At 41.3% G+C, this 18108-nt stretch overlaps 1 protein-coding gene across 3 annotated transcripts in view; it reads right to left on the bottom strand.

Moving 5' to 3' along the window:
- Positions 1-18108, bottom strand: part of SULF2 (sulfatase 2) — a 147288-nt gene that overhangs the window by 90842 nt on the left and 38338 nt on the right. Inside the window, exon 1 of one of the 3 annotated variants that reach the window (XM_061631364.1) lies at positions 7637-7692. The exons of the other annotated variants lie outside the window; for them this stretch is intronic. The gene's annotated coding sequence lies outside the window, so the exon portion shown is untranslated. Of the gene's footprint in view, positions 1-7636; positions 7693-18108 lie in introns of those variants that run through there. 3 annotated transcript variants of the gene reach the window in all.

Genomic DNA, 18108 nt, shown 5'->3' with positions numbered 1-18108 from the left:
TTGGGTTGAACAAGGGCCACTTTATTAAATTACAGCCAGAAAAAACGCAATTTAAAGTGACCTGCAGAGGGAAGCCTAGGTGCGGGAACTGTCTATGAGCAGGTAGCTTGCCAAACAGCTCTTGGGCGACCAGCCCCTATTGGGGTAAGGGGAAGCCCATCTGCTTACCCCTTACCCTGACCACACCTTGAAGGTGAGTAGGGGGGCCTTCCCACGTCATCCCCACCCGGGGCCAAATAACCCCTGAGTAGATGAGATGAGTTGGCCCCAAAGGCAGCCCATATCCTGTCCTCGAGCCGCAAAGCCATGACAGACAGGCCTCCAGAACTGCCAATCACCTCCAAAGGTGCCTAAGGGGGCCACCTAGTTGTTCTTAACTATTCCCTTCCCGCTACCAGTGCTATAACGAACTGCCCTGAGAGGGCATTAACCTTTCTTAATGTCAAGTAGCCAATTAGCCAAAAACACCTATTAATAACAATGCCTCATAACCTGATTCCCTCCTCCTCCCATAGTGTGGAGCAGGCAAAAAACCTGCCCGCCAACAAGGGTGGGCAGGATAAAAATTCCTACTCGGCCCCGAAGCGACCCCTAGGCACACCATAAAAGAGGGAGGGCAGGGTTGGCATTGCAGCTGCAAGAGGAAGGTAGGAGGGGCGGCTAAATAAGCCCAGCAGCCCCGCCCCTAAGGTCTGCTGTGTCGCGCTCGCATCATAGACGCGATGTGCGACTTTGCCTTCATTCAAGATGGAGGCAGCAGCTTTGTCCCAACCTGCAATTGTGCCCAGCCTGCCAGCTACGCAGCAAGCAGGGTGTTATAAATGTTGGTTGATGAGGAATGGTATAAGTGAGGTCTGAAAACCTAACACTGCTTCCAGTTTCCCTTCCCTTTCTACAAAACATATGCTAAAAGATATTTAGTGATTACAAGAAACATGAGATCAAGATTTGTAAGAAATTTTGTTCCACATTCAGTCCATGGGGGATCAGAGTGGCATTTGCAGCAAGTGATGAAACAAGGATGACACCAAATTTAAGGACTAAAGCTGAGCAAAATGCAACCAGGAAGTGATTGGGATGTATTAAGCAAGCAGTTTGATTGTTCTTGTGGAGAAATGAAGAGGTCTGGAGTACCCAATAGGCAAACAGGGTATATAAAGCCAATTGCATGGTATGAATTGCTTGGGTTAGTTCCCAGAACCTTCTGTCTTCAAAGTGGCGGCAGCAGCAAGCAAGGTTCATTGAAAGGGGTATGCATGCTTAACCAGGCCTTTGTTCTGTAAGTCCTTACATTTTAATAAGTTGCTATACTTTCTATAAAGAGACCTTGCAAGCTTGTCAGGTTTGCACACAAGCCTAACTCATTCAGGGGGAACTTTCAGGCAAACTAGTGTTCATTTAGCATAAGTTATAAGACCATTAGCACCACAATTTTTACAATGCAATTCTATTACTGCTTACTAATAAGCATCAGCATCATCATCATCATCATCATCATAAAACACCCTACACAAAACTGTTGCAAGATGGCTTGCAAGAACATTAAAAACATGCAAAAGATTAAGAATAGCAAATGATCATTTAACCATTATTTAAAAACCACATAAAACAAAAATAATCAGCATACAATCAGCTTACAAACTGATGAATTATAATCAGTCCATCAGACACCACCAAATGGCTAAGAGTAGATGAAGATGTTAACCTGGACCTGAAAGAATAGTAATGTTGGTGCCAGGAGGGCCTCCCTGAGAAGAGAATAACATAAGTGAGGGGCACAGCCAAGAAGGCCCTCTCCTTTGTTGTCTCACTGAGTAATTCCCACTGAATTCAGTGAGGTTTACTCCCAAGGAAGTGTGCATAGGATTGCAGCTTTTGTTGGCTTTTAACAGTCATTGAAATGAGCTTGCTTTAGAAACATTGCACCGAAGAGACTGGCTCAGTTCATACATAATGCCAAGCCACCTATAGCTTAGCAGTAGCACGAATACACAAGCACACAGGTTCCTGGAGAAGAGACTGTGTTAGCGGTTGCACTCCTCCCCTGATCCTCCTGCTGCCATGCTACCCACAGCTTGGCTCAATATATCACCCAAACCTGTGCTCCTGGTTTGTCTGCTCCAGACAAACCATGAACTATAAACCCAAGAATGAACCTTGGCTACAGTACATGGCTTATCTGAAATGAGGCAAACCATGAACCCAGGTTTAGACAACATGGCTTAGCCCTGAGTAACATGGCAGCAAGAGGACATGGGGAGGAGCACAGCTGCCATAATTTCCTCTCCAGGAACTTTCAGGTTCATGCTAAGCCATTGTTTGCCTTAGTGTGACATGCAAACTGGGTCACAGTGAGGGCACAGTGGCATGTTCCATGTAGTTACTGTGATTCTTTGGTTTGTTTTACAAAATGGAACTTGGTAGTGCCACAGCAATTGAAAGGGGAAGAGAAATGCAAGGGGAGAGGGATTGCCTTTTTTCATTGTGGGTATTTTCCCACTGGAAATATCTCACAAGCTACTGGAAGGGGGGACCATGAGGGTCTGCAGGGTTTTTTTGACAGAGGTAAAAGCAACTTGACAATTATTTTCTATGGTAAAAATGACATAAGGGCTGGGAAGCTCATCTCATCCCACAACAGCATCACTTTCAAACTGTAGCCTCAATAGCTGCATTTATAACACTCACAAGAAGTCTGGCAAAAGGCACATGGAGCTACACAAAATGTGTAGCTCCACTTTCAGAATTTTCAACAGCAGCTCTGCATATTAACGGCAGAACAAGATCAAAACTGGGAATGTGGCATATATGCCAGTGGCAGAATATATAGTTAGGCATGTATAAATTGCTCATATTCTCTTTAAGGAATCTATATCATCCTTTTGGGGGGAAAAACAGGGGCTCAATAATCTGATAAGCCTTTTCCATTTTTTTTAAAGTAATGTGGTCTTCATAAGATCTAAATCTAACATGGATTGTAGAAAGCCTTTGACAAACGTGCAAATACTCTGCTTAGGTTCTGAAGGCTTCAAGATAAGAATCTCATTTCTTAGCAAATACCAAACTAAATATTACTTCTTGGCTGAAATGATAAATCAATACGAGAAAGCTTTATTCTTTAAATGTAGGTGCTGGCATCCCATCGGAACAATACATTAGCAATGGAAGAAAAATGAAAGAAGAGGCCTCTTAGACAATTTAAAAATACACTGAGCAGAGATATATTCAGGTAAAAATAAAGAGAGAGGGGGGAAATAGACATAATGGTTTGCAGTGCGGCACAAGAGAGCATTAAATGTTTGTATGGATCCTTTGCCTTCATTTTTATAGATATGGATACATTCAGGCTAGAAAGAAACTGTCCAAATGGTCTCACAGTGCCTATTTCTTTTATTACTTATATATTGCCATCAGTATACAGGGCACTGTGCAGAACAAAAAAGTCAGGCCCCTACCTTAAGGGGCTCACAATCTATATGAATACCAACATATACAATGACACAAAGGGTCTGAAGGCATATCATGCAGCCACCTATATAGCTCTGGGCTTAAGTAAACATGCTTGCCTGGATGGGAGATCATCTGGGAATGCTATCTGAGAGCCATGGTGGAAGAAAGACAAATGTAATACTGCTAATACTAATAAGTCCAGCATGGAAGAATTGTTATTGTACTAGCTATTGGCCTTGACAATGTTAAAATATGCTCCAGATTCAAACCCTCACTCAGCTCACTAATGAACTTGGGCTAATCACCATTTCTCAGGCTACTTCACAAGGTTACAATAAGGATAAAATGTTGTGCGGGGGCGGGGGGAGAGACCCATGGAGGCGAGAGCTTTGTATGCCTCCCTGAACATCTTGGAGCAGTGGCAGAATATTGCATCAGGCAGGTGCCTTCATATATTCCTTTCAGCGTCTGCTTAAAACTTTTTTGTTTAGGCAAAATGTTTTAATTGTTTTAAATAGGCTTTTAATCTGTTTTTAACTGTTTTGTTCATAATTGTGATTTTTTTGTAAACCCTTTAGAGGTCTTTACAGTTGAGCGGTATAAATAAATAATAAAATGTAACTAATAGGAGTAAGTATTTGCTGGAGATACAGACTTTTGTGGGGGAGCTCAGCATTACAAGAAAAACAAGGCTACCAGCGAAAATAAGAGCCCCATATCATGTTCTTTCTACCCTTCTGTAATATTTGGTACTGACTAGCTTACCTTACATCCTAATGTCATCATCTTATGTGTTTCCCTGCTGATGACACGCAATGATGTAGAGCAGGAATGGGGAACAGTAGTGTAGTGGCAAATTCAGAAGTGCAGGATCCCTTCATGATAGCCACACCACACCCCCTCACAGCCACACCTCCTTTACCCTCGTGCCCTTTGCAATCCCTGTCATCTTGCAAGTCCACATTCCACTACAACAGATGTCCCAGGAGCCAATCAGCATGAAAGAGGGTTTGTGTTAGCTATAGAGAAGAGTCTTCTCAGTGGCTGACTCACCCCTTTTCACTCTGATTGGCTCCAATCTGCATGGAAGAACAAGGATTCTTCTCAGTGGCTAACATGCTCCCTTTGCATGCTGATTGGCTCATTCATAGGGACCTGGCTGAGACCCTGCTCCCAAAAAAGTAATGGGCTATGACCCCCTGCAACCCTGGACAGCTACACTCCTGATGGGGAAACATGCAGTGTATCATGACGTCAGAGGCCAAGTTCTGCTAGATATGACGGGGAAACTCAGCACAAAGCTGTCTCTGTGTTTCTAATTAGGGATGTTGGAGAACTCCAAACAAAATGGAAATTGGAATGGAAACTGCTGAAGTTCACTTATTTGTCCTATGGAATGGAAACCAATCCAGTGAACATGACTGGCATTTGCTGCTGCTGTTGCTTTCAGTCTGCAAATGATACGTAAGTGATTATGTCCCCCCCATTTGCATTGTGCTTCCTTCGTATTGAAACGCATGGGGGAACAACATAATGACAACATAATTTATGTTATCATACTGTATAAGTTTTGTAATTTTGCTACAGCAGACAGCGAAATGAACAAATATAGCTTTTGGAGGAGAATGAATTGCAGCAGAGCAGAAACAGTGCTGCATGCAATGAATACAGGGTGGAACAGAAAACTATGCCTTCTCACATCCCTGTTTCTAATAAAGTTTACTTCCATCCTAAGATGGTAAGATAAAGGCTTTATGGAGGAGGTGGGCTTTAAAGAAACAAAGATAGAGCTCCACATAGGTGGGAGGGAGTTTAAGGCCACACAGCAAGAAAGGAGAATGAGCAGAGTCTTTCTTTTTTTCTTTATTAAAGGAAGGAGCAGAACTTCAGGCAGTTCATAAGAACATAAGAAGAGCCTGCTGGATCAGGCCAGTGGCCCATCTAGTCCAGCATCCTGTTCTCACAGTGGCCAACCAGGTGCCAACCAGCTCAGGGACCTCAGTTAATTTCTCTGCTGATGCACCTAAAGTGCTGTAGCCACTTCTATTCCCCCTGACTCCCAGAAGCCTTTGAAACTCCCAGTAAGGAAAATCCATGAGTGGATGTCTCTGTCCACATAGGACCCCTTGCTAATATTTTTAGCAGAAGCCAATGCTATCTACTTCATAATAACTGAATCCAATTGCTTCATGATCCCGTATCTAGACCCCCCCCATTTATTCAGTATAAAGCATCAAATATATTGAGGTATGTAAAGGGGCAACCATGCCAATTCTTCATAACAATTTGATCATTTATGGGGTACCTGAAGGTGTGGAGGGCAGGCAGTTGATTTCTTACACTGAAGAATGTTAGGTATCTTTACTGGTATTAAGGACAGAAACAAATGCTTTTAGATTAAATCTAAGTTTTCATGCAATTCTATGATGCTAAAGAGACTGTTCCAATACACATCAATGTCAAAAATCAAGTTTAACAATAAATCAATCAACTGTATAGCTTTTAGTGGATCTCTCCCAAAGGACTCTGAGCAAGCAGAAGTTGCTTAAACCTATTGTTGCTACTCTTCAGTGGGAGGATATAGGCTATTTGTTGAGAATTCCCATTTTGATCAATTATTTTCTACAAAAGGTCAAACAATTTATTTTAACATGCTGGAGAAGGGTCATTAAATTGCTTAATGAAGCAATTTACTGCTGTTGAATAAGAAATGATGATATATGTTTTTCCCCTTTCTTGATGGGGGGTTCCCACTGGATATTGATATAGATTTCTTTTCTGTGGATTTTTAGAGACTTGCTTCATGAGCAATTAAACTTGTGGGATTTTATTTCCTCCACAGTATTTCTATAATCTTTTATTAGTTAATAATTATAAAATGCTAGGGAAAATGTAAATTGAGATAAAAAAAGAGAATGGAAAGCCACAATTCAGGAACGAACAAATATGAGTATGGAAAATATGCAAATATTAGTACTGGGACAATGAACAAAAATCTGTACAACACTATAGAGTCCACCTCTTAAAGGACAGGAGTTATATACATTAGATTTAACCATAAGGCATCTTCAGCACAGCTGTCATCTTGCATGCTTCAGAAGCTGCCCTCTAGAGCAAGCATCTTTCTATAACAATTTACATAATACACAGTCACTCTAGGACTATTTGCTACAGAATAAAACATCTCTTTCTTAATTCAGTGTAGAATTCAGGCCTCCTTTTTTACTCTGCTGTAATGCACACAGCATAAACTGAGAAGTCCCAGCAGGAAATGACCTGGTTTTAGTGGTTAGGAGTCAGTACACAGAACTGTGACTCAGAGACCCTATTCCTGGCTCTTATTCTGTAATCTTCAATAATGCACTTCCGTTGTTTGCCCTTTTGTCTGTTTGACCATTCCTCCCCCATACAATCAGCCACTTATTTATAAAAGATTGCAACACATTTATTATTCTACCAATATTATCTATTCCTGTTAGGCATATTAGCTATTGTTGGTGAAATTAAAAACCTGTGATTCTATGGGGAGTGTTTTATAGGCACAACACAACACACTTTGTACTGTTTTTAATTGATTTTATTGTAAACCACCTTGAGCATGCTTGCATCAGTGACTTCTAACAGTAAGGACAATAAAACCTCCACAATTGGGGCAAAAACTATTTGCATCCTTCTTGCCAAAATGCCCCCCCAACATTGTAGCCAGGTGGATGGGGTTTCAGCCCAGCCCCAGCAAAATGAATACAGAGAACACCTTTTTCTAAAAAGGTGAGAAATCAATCACAGTTCCTCATACTGTCAGTCTAACTAGACCTCATTCAAGGAAGAGACATGAAACCTCGCAGGAAATCTGAACGTAGCTCTCGGGACCAATTCAAAGTGCTGGCTTTGACCTTTAAAGACTTGCAACCCCTATTCTTAAAGCACTGCCTTTCCCCATATTATCATTATGGTCAGCAGCATCATTTATTACCAGACCACTGAAAGGTCCCAGGGTAGGTTACAACAATTTTGAAATATGACATTAAAAACCATTTAAAAACAACTTAAAATCCCAAAATATGAACCAGGACCCTGAAATCATCATTTGAGGCACTTCTCTGTGCCTCTGAGGGGCACCCAGAGGGTGGCAACAAAATAATTGCCTTTTGTTTTTAGCAGCTCCCCATCCATGGAATGCTCTTACCTGCCAAACACGGGGGTTCACAGAGGCATGCCGCTAATGAACAGATAAGGCCAGACCATAAATCTGTCAGACAGGAGGAACCAGGGGATTAGTCAGTGTGTTTTACCATTTGGGAAGTGCCAAAGGAGGAGACAGAGAAGTCCTTAAGGGAGTCCAAATGTCTAGAAATCAAGAGATCCAACCAGGCAGAACAGGGTTCAAGGCACAGGTTTAACAGGAGAGCTGGAGTAATGTCTGCAGCAAGGCTTGACAACTCTAGCAAGGAATCTCCCTTTCCTTCCAGCCTTTTGTTCTCTGCATGCTGGCCCAGGTGCTTCCAATCAGCATGTGTTCTTGAGAACTCTCCTGCTCCTTAATTGCACTGATTGCCTTCATTGCTGAAGCAGCTGTTGGTGTCTTCACTCTGCTGGGGATGGGGCAGCCTCCTGGTTGCTTCCTGATTCTGGCAGGCAGGCACCCTCAAGGGCTTGTCTCTGGTCTGGTGAAGGGACCTGGGCTGTCTCCCTGCTTGTTCCCTCTCCTGGGTCTGTGGTCTCCCATTCCTCTTCCTCCTCGGATGAGTCCTCTGAGGGGGGCATGACATTACCAGAGTGTGTTGCCTGGTGCCAACTTGTCATCATTTCAGCACCAGGCAAAAACATTTTTGTTTTCCTAGGTATTTAAACAGTACAAGTGTTGGATGTTTGCCCTGTTTTGGTATTCATCTTAGGTTGGGTGGTGTGATTATAAGGAGGATGAACCCTTTTATAATAATGTACTATGCTTTTAACATGCAATGTGATTTTTATTATTGAATTTTTACTTTGGTTCTCTATGTATGGATGTGAAAGTTGGACAGTGAAAAAGGCGGATAAGAGAAAAATCAGCTCATTTGAAATGTGGTGTTGGAGGAGAGCTTTGCACATACCATGGACTGCGAAAAAGATTGGGTGTTAGAACAAATTAAACCAGAACTGTCACTAGAAGCTAAAATGATGAAACTGAGGTTATCATACTTTGGACACATCATGAGAAGACATGATTCACTAGAAAAGACAATAATGCTGGGAAAAACAGAAGGGAGTAGAAAAAGAGGAAGACCAAACAAGAGATGGATTGATTCCATAAAGGAAGCCACAGACCTGAACTTACAAGATTTGAACAGGGCAGTTCACAACAGATGCTCTTGGAGGTCACTGATTCATAGGGTCGCCATAAGTCGTAATCGACTTGAAGGCACATAACAACACAATAAACATATAAATTTATATAGTTAAACTTTAAATATAAAGTGATGTATAAATTTCATGTACCAGTCCCAAGGGCATCTTGTCAGTTCCCCAATGACCTCCCAACCCCTTGTCAAGTCCTGACTCTATCCCTTCACTCCCAAGGCCCAAATGTTGTGATAGCAGCAGACCCATTGGGAAATCCAGAGCTGATGGAAGAGCACGTCTAGCTGCCAGGAGACTTCACCATCAGGGGTCTACTCAGGAGGAAGGAAAAAACAGAAGGAACAGATGTACCTTGTAACCCAACAAGTAATCAGGAAGGGGAAGGGCTGGCTGTAAAGGTGTATGTCTCTTACAGGGCAATCTTAACCATGTCTACTCAGAAGTAAGGTTGTCAGAGAATTTTGATGAAAACACAAACTGGAGCAAAAATTGCCAATGTTCACTTATTCATCCCATGTCTCAAATGGAAATCAATGTACCAAATATACTCAGTTTCTGTTGCTTTCAATTTGCAAATAATATGTAAATTACTGATTACTGCCCCACCCTGCTCGCATTGCATTCCCTTTGCACTGAAATGAATGGGGTAGAATAATGTACAGACAAAGTAATTAACATAATTTACTAATTAATTACATAAATTATGTAATTTCACCACAGCAGACAAAGAGACTAATAGCAGAGTTTGGAACAGAAGATGAACAGCAGCAAAACAGACACAGTGCTGCATGCAATTAATACTGGGCGGAAAGGAAAAAATGCCTTCTTACATCCCTACTCAGAAGTAAGTCCTATTGAATTAAATGGGGTTACTTCCAAGAAAATGGGGTTGGAATTGCAGTCTTCGTGCCTCCTGGGCTTGTACTGGGATAAAAACTCTCTATACATCTCTCCTTTGGGAAGCCCTCATTCCAGCTCTTGTGAACCCTTGTCTTGGCTCACCTGTGATCCGAATTTCTGATACTAACTGATCTCCCCTGGCTTTAGTGAGTCTCCAGGATCAGCAGAAGCAGGGTGGCAATTCAGAAGTTCAGGGTCCCTTCATAAGAGTCACAGCCATGCCCCATCACAGCCACATCCCCTTCTAAGATTATATAACCTTCTAAGTTAATAGAATAATCTGGCCAGGTTTGAATACTGCTTTCTGCTTTTCTATCACTGTCACCATTTATTTATTTATTTGTTTGTTTGTTTGTTTGTTTGTATCCCATCCTTCCTCCCAGCAGGAGCCCAGGGTGGCAAACAAAGTGCTAAAAACACTTTAAAACATCATAAAAACAGATCTTAAAATACATTAAAACAAAGTGTTAAAAGCATTAAAAAAATCAACTTTTTAAAAAACGGTTAAAAACATTATTAAAAAACATATTAAGCAATTCTAACACAGACGCAGACTGGAATAGGTCTCAACCTAAAAGGCTTGTTGAAAGAGGAAAGTTGAGAGGAAGAGGAAATTTGACTGTCCCTTCTCACTGTCAGAGATATTGCGTGAATTACTGAATTTAACGTCTACATGTTTATCTCCTGCTGCTACCAAAGTGCTTGATGATGTAGATAGGATGCCATCAGCAGGATTCACTGTCTCTTCTTCTGCAAGTACAGAATTCTCACTCTCCCCAACTTTGCTTTCAAAAATAGAAACTAATAGGAACTCATTTTACTCTGATTGGCTCCAATCAGGAGGAAACGACAAGGAAGCAAGTTTGAAGACTCTTCTCAGTGGCTAACACACTCCCCTTTCATGCTGATTGGCTCATAGGGCACTGGAGAAATAAAGACCCCGCTGGGACCGGCTACCAAAAAAATAAGGTGTCTAAGACTCTGAATCAGTATGTTTGTACTGCAGATCCTGCTTCCATACCACCTACACCCTTGCTCCTGCTTGAACATCATCTCACTCAGATCCCAGGAATGAGGAGCAGACTTATCTCCTCTAATCACATTCTTCATTTTAAATGTTCTCTCCTGGAAGGAGATGCAACCAACAAGGAAAAACACACAGATAATTCCTTTTGTAAATGCTTATACAAGGAGCCTTTAGCACAATCAGTTTTTTGACACCAAGAAATCCTCGCTGCAAAGAGCCCTTTGTTTTTTCCTCTATTCTTTTTTTGCCAAACACTCTTGATCCAAGAGTATCATTGGCCACTCTTTAATGTAGCGATGATTCAGCATGCAAGTGGCAGATCTTCCACAGACTAATCCTTCAACTTAAACTTGACATATTTACTTAAGTTGCCTTCCTGTCCAACTTCCCACAGCATATAATAAAAGCAAAGACACGAGACTCTCTTTATGGGTAGGATTTCCACTGTCTGTATAGAACAGATACGTAGATATGACATCACAGCCTCAATATTTGGTGACCTCTTACAGCACTAGCATTTTGCAGACAGTTAACTCATGCAAAAAAGGCCCTGGTAAAGCACTTTATGGTCTCCAAGGGTTCAACAACAGTGAGAAAATTCAGACCAACTTCTCCTGTATTTAAGCAGTCGATAGTTGCTAGAGCTTAGGTTCAAGACCTGCCTGACCAAATCATGTCCCACACATAGCTCAGAGGGAATTACAAGGCAGAAGGCCTTTTCAGTTGTGGCTCCCTATCTGTGGAATGCTCTGACCAGTAAGGTCTGCCTGCTGCCTTCATTCACATCTTTTTGGTGCCATGTAAAGATCTTTTTTCCCCCAGGCATCTGATAGACTGAGGTAATGTTGTTTTGTTATTAGTGTGCTGCCAAGCTTCTTGTAGCTATTATGGAGGGTTGCTTGTTCTGGTTTTATGGTATTATGTATTTATATTTATGTTGTTAATGTGTTATGTAAGTCGCATGGAGACCTTTGGGTAACAAGCGCCTAATAATAATTATGATAATTATAATAGTAGCGTTGGACTAGGGTTCAAATTCCCTCTCAGCTATGAAGCTCACTGGCCTTTGGGAAGGGTAAAACCATGTGTATCACCTTGAGCTTCGTGAAGGAAAGGTAGGATAAAAGTGTAATAACACGTACAGGTTTTATTTCTCTAACACCCATTCGCAGACAGGACTAGAAAATAGAATGCTGACATGCTATCTCCATTTACTCCTCCACTTTTCTCATTCTCCAAAGTGTGGGAGAACCCCGGTTTATGCTGGTCTACCTGACCACACACACAGTGTCATTTCTCCACTGGCAGTAGCAGCAATATTAAATCTGGCTGGAGATGCGTCTGTCTGGATTTTTAAAAAAAAACACTGCTGCAGTTGTTAGCAGGAAAAGTAATGCCACAGTGAAAATTAAAGAACAGGTTAAGCTTATCTTACACATTATAAAAATATATATCTGTAATCATCTGCTGGGGTGTAGCCAGGGGAAGTAAATGGAAAGCAGAGTTGGAAAATATGCAAGACAACTTACGATAGGAGATGCAGTTTCTTCTTAGTATCTGGCTACAAAGTTGACCAAAGAAAAATAAATACAGTGCTAAAAGCACTGGCGAAGTGGCGAAAAACAATAGTCTATGCAGGAGTTCATTCAAAATTTCTTTAGTGTTATGAACCCAAGTTGAGGCTTGAACTAACCATGATGGCTATATTTTACCTCCACTGTCAGAAGCAGTGTATTTACAAATACCAGTTGCTGGAAACCGCAGGAGGAGAGTCATTGTACTCAGGTCCTGCTTGTGGCTTCCCTCCAGCATCTAGTTGGCCATTGTGAGAACAGGAAGTTGGACGAGATGGGCCTTTGGCCTGATCCAGCAGATTCTTCTTTTGTTCCTATGGGCCTTTGAAAAATAATTGGCACAGAAAAGAAGCACTATGATGTAATGTGGTATAGTGGACAGAGTATCTGACTCCATTATTGCTGTCTAGGGCTATCCACAGAAGACCTATAACATGTTTTGTTTACCAGAACTTAGAGGTCTACCAGCTGGAACCAAATACAAAATAGTGGCCGGGAGACAGAAGAGCCAGATGCAAAAAGGTAGCTCAGGGAGGTGGAGCTAATTACCTGCTGCACCATCACCCCTGCATATACAAGTAGAAATCTATATCTGAATTACTTACTACAGATCAGGGATTTGAACACAAAACCCTGAAACTGGCCAGCAGAGCTGCACAAACAACTTGGCAAACTATTTTAGAGGTGAGGAACAATGAAGCTGAAAGAGAAGCAGTTAGTACAAAGCCAGGTACAGCAGATTTTTTTAATTACTTGCAATTTTACTTAATATTGTTAAATTATTTGGAGTACAAAGTCCAAAGATGTGCCAGGAGATCTCAGTTCTCCTTCTGGCCACCCCAGTTCTAGATTAGCTATTTAGGTTATAACCTGGACCAGCCAAATCAGGCAACAGAAATATTGTGTCTAATGACTGAATTTAGGCCACCCGAGTGTGCAAAAGAATAACGTTTATTAGGAATTGGCAGAAGGTATCTACTGGCAGATATCTGGGTGATCTGAAGTATATTGGCAAGAATGTCTTACTCCTAATTGTTTAACAATGATAACAACAAAATGACTGGCCTTGCTCCCACCCCTCAATTATCCTGCTGAAGAAAGCTGAGAGGGGAGGTTAGCCAGAAGTGGGTGTTTGTGTGGAAGTAATGCAAGCTCAGTTTAGTTTTGGTATGCAAAACAAAATTCCTGGGCTCAGAATTCATACATTTTAAGTGTCTGCCTTTTGCACCTGGATCGAGTTGGTGGATCTTGGGGTCGGTCCCACAAGTGTGGAGCCTGCAAACTCCTAGGAAGAAGAAAGCAGATAAGGAAGAGAAAGTGGATGGACTGAGAACTCCAGATAACAATAAATGCTCCATTTCCCAATGTGAACATGTTCCTCCCCAGATCCAGTGGGTAGAGTTAAGGAAATGGTTAAGGCTCACTCTGAAAGTATGCAAAAAAATGCATCCAGGGAGTGCTTTTTGATACCCTGGCTAAGTGCAGTGCAGGAGTCCAATGACATCATCCATTGATTTTTGGTGGCTATGCAGATGTTCTTTAAGCTGGTGGTGACAGAATAATTGCCTATTGCTGGGAATGCTTCTGTCTGTGTGTGAATCCCCAGATGACATCCTAAATGTACTCTGTGTTCTACTGGGACCACAGAAGAAAATAAAAAAGAGAGAGGTTACAACGGACTTTATTTACTTTGCCATGATCAAGGGAGAAAATGGAAATGTAACAGATTGCTCATAATCTTTATCTGCAATATTATAGACCCTCTACGTTGGGCCTTTATACATAGTATAAACAAGTTAGTGTTTTGGTTAATCTAGCAATATAGGTTTGTGTGAGTGTGTGTTTAGCAAGTGTTTTTAGGAATAGTATACTAGTTTGCATTAGTATACTCTTGGATGTTCTTGTGTAGTACATTGTAGATTATGATGAATACTGTGCTTTTAGTCAGGTCTTTGTTATAATTTTTGTGAATGTTGTTTCTTTACTTTTTTGGAATTACCTTTCTATTTGTAATAGATTTTGTTTATATGTTCTAGTAGGTTAAGGGAGAGCACCCCTCCAAAAAAATATTCAAAATGATAAAAAAATTCAAACAAAAACAGTGGTTTTCAAGGCACACTCACTACGTACAGCTCAACATCTGGTTAGTTTTCCCTTCATATTAAGCATAGCTTGTACTGAACATATCGATCTAGACCAGTCTTTCCCAACCTTTGGATCCCCAGATGTTCCCATAATTCCTGACTATTGGCCACGTTGACTGGAGATGATGGGAGTTGTAGTCCAGCAACATCTAGATCAGTGTTTCTCAACTGGTGTGCCTCCAGATGTTGTTGGACCACAACTCCCATCAGCCTCAGCCAGCATTGCCAATGGTCAGGAAAGATGGGAATTGTGGTCCAACAACATCTGGCGGCACACCAGTTGAGAAACACTGATCTAGATGAATGCTAGTAATTCAGAGGTCTAAGATAAACACCAATACTTCTTAAGAATGTGAGCATTACACAGTTTTTCACAATTTTGTTCTCGAATGCTCAGGAACTGTAATAGGATGGTCAAACAACAGCACTGCACATATCAAATATGCACAGAGACATCAAAAACAGGTGTTAATTTTTATCTATGGCATATTTTGTAGGCTCAAAGACATTGATGCCCTTAGCAATAAAACAAAAGGAAACAGGTACAAAGTAACTGGGTGTCAACACTTCCCTTGATGTATTCCCTTGCAGACTAAGTCAGGTCTTCATCTGAGCAGAACAAAACAAGGAAATTATCTAATTTGTTTGAAGACAGGTTCCTATGGTCTGGCTACTGAGTAGCCACAACATGAGAAGCTAGAAAAAATGTTATTATGTTTGCTAGTCAACACTTAAATTGAAGTAACACTTCAAGGCTTCAGTCTAGTCAGACAACTTCATTATTCCATAAAGCACAAAAATAATTATGGCTCTTCACCTCCCATTCAGATGTAAGAATCGTATGAAAACACACCTGCTTGACTTGCCATAAAATGCCAGTGATTGCAAGTTAATCATAATATACTGCCTCCAAGACAGATATGTGGATCCACAGTTTGCTCAGAAGTCGTAGTGGGCAGTAACTAAAGCTGTGATGCTATAATTTTCAGTGTTGCACAGGTGCAACTATGGCTCTAAGATAGCAAAGTAACCTGTGATCTTGTCTTTTGGCCACTGGATTGGATTCAGACTACAGTTGGCAATAAGCTACTTTCATGGAAGAGCTCAAAATACAGGCAGCAGGTTTACTATTTCCTATATATATATTATTTCTTATCTATATACACACACACAAGATGAACAAGTTGTATCTGCTTTTTTCTGTGATTTTTCTTTTCATTAATAAAGATTATTTAAAAACATACAAGCAGCTTACTCTGCCATCAAGGGAAAGAGAAAAAAACAATAACAAAGTAATGGATAGAGATTTTCTAAGTCCTCAGGATATTCTATCTTCTCCCCCAGAAAGGGTCTTTTTCTGACCTCTCTCAGCAAAAGAATCTGTGTTGTCTCTTAGGAAGGATCACTATATTTTAATGTTGTATGGTACAGTTTCTGGGTCTACACAATTTCTGACTTAAGAAGTAGGGCCACATTTTTTAGCATCTCCCATATCAAGTTCTTCCTACCCATAGAAAACTAGCAGGTGAGGAAGAAGTTTCAAGCATAGCCTCTCTCTCTCTCTGTTTCTCTCTGTTTCTCTCTCTCTCTCTCTTTTTACACACACGATGAGGGGGTGGTTTGAGTGCTGTTTACAATATGCAGAGACTTTAGTTTTGTTTTAACCATTGGGAGGACATTCATACATCCTATCCTCAGTCTACAGACTAATACGTCCTGGCTCCTGCAAACTTTTATTACACGATTCATTTGAATGCTTAGAACTGCTTTAAACATAGGCCACTTCCTACACTGTTGCTAATTTGAGGGTGAGAGTTCATCACATACTGCTAATTCAGGTTGCACAATTAAAGTAGATTGGGAATCTTGTGTAACAAAACCACCTTTAAAAAAAAATCAGACTTTTTGTAGTAAGGAGAGGGATAGAGAAATGTACAATAGTAATAATTCCTTGAAGTGTCATTGTATAACCTCTCGACAAGCAAACAAGAATGAATGCACAATAAACAGTGGACATCATATAGTCTACCTGCAAATTATGTGCAGATAAATCAGGATGAACACTCAAGTAGCAGGTGTTCTGGAAGTGGGACTAACAGGTGTGTGAGGATGCCAGTTTCTCACCTTGCTCCCACTCTCTCTATTGTTTACTAATGGCCAAACAAGATGTGACAAAACAGCCCCATGTACCAGGATTGGGTCATCATTTAAACCTTACAAAATAGAGAGTATTCAAGAGCAGTGTGGGTTGTGGGAGAATGGAGAGAGGTAAATTCTTCTGCCCACCTGTATTTTCCTCCCTTTCCCCCATCTGCTTTTTAAAAGCTTGTTTGTCTCCTACGTGGCTCCATGCCTGGGGGGAAAAGACACTGGGGGGGAAAAAGGTAGTTTGGGAGAGGAAGGGATGGGGAAATCATGCCTGCTGATTAATGATTTTTCAAGTCTCCCTCCCTGCACTTTACAAAGATATGACACAGCCAGTGTTGGGTCTATTTTCATTATATATAGCTGTGCCACATAGTCCATATTTCTTAATTGTCTGAATTTGTACAGCTTTCTCTTCTGTTGCAAGGTGCAACACTTCTCTCTTGTTTTCATCACTTCTGTAGTACTAAAGGCTATAGCCTTTCTGCTTTTCTGTTCCGTCTCTAGCTAGAGAGGTAATTGTAAGCGGGAAGTCTTACCCTCCAGAGGTGAAACTATGAGAATCTGATTAGAACACACTTCTAAAGCAAAGCTGTCATACTTAAGGTTCTAGGTCTTTGGGGATCCCAAATGTGGTCCTCAGCATTCTTAAGCTCATTGCACAAACTACTGGAAGTAACTTCTTTAGTGAGGCTAACAGGTTGACCTACAGAATCTGCTTAACATGTGCAACTGAAGTAATAGCATCTTCATTCCATTCAGCAGTACAGGTAGCAAAGCAGGTGGGCAATGTAAAATCTGCAGTTGCCAACAAGATTGAAGAGTGGTGGTAGCCAGTGAAGAGGAAGAGCAGAATGACAAGGATTATGGGTTGGCAGGATGGATGTGGGCAACTGTTTTGGCACACCAAAATCAAGATATTTTTGAGAGAAAGCAAAGCATGTAGGAAAGGAGTTAAGGAGACAGGGAATTTGTAACTGCAGGTGTGGAGTTCCAACCCAGCAGAAGGTGTGCTGTTTGAGCTGGCAAGATGTGGAAGAATGGCAGTATGGAACTGAAGCTAACCCATAGGCCTCCTCCATCATCAAAATTAGTGAAAAAAAGAGAGAGAGAGGAGAGATGAACATAAGAACATAAGGACATAAGAAGAGCCTGCTGGATCAGGCCAGTGGCCCATCTAGTCCAGCATCCTGTTCTCACAGTGGCCAACCAGGTGCCTGGGGAAAGCCCGCAAGCAGGACCCGAGTGCAAGAACACTCTCCCCACCTGAGGCTTCCGGCAACTGGTGTTCAGAAGCATGCTGCCTCTGACTAGGGTGGTAGAGCACAGCCATCATGGCTAGTAGCCATTAATAGCCCTGTCCTCCATGAATTTGTCTAATCTTCTTTTAAAACCATCCAAGCTGGTGGCCATTACTGCATCTTGTGGGAGCAAATTCCATAGTTTAACTATGCGCTGAGTAAAGAAGTACTTCCTTTTGTCTGTCCTGAATCTTCCAACATTCAGCTTCTTTGAATGTCCACGAGTT

This window comes from Rhineura floridana, chromosome 6 (assembly GCF_030035675.1).
Source record: "Rhineura floridana isolate rRhiFlo1 chromosome 6, rRhiFlo1.hap2, whole genome shotgun sequence".
NCBI lineage: Eukaryota > Metazoa > Chordata > Lepidosauria > Squamata > Rhineuridae > Rhineura > Rhineura floridana.
The sequence above is the reverse complement of the archived record's forward strand: the minus strand, read 5'-3'. Positions and strand labels throughout refer to the sequence as shown.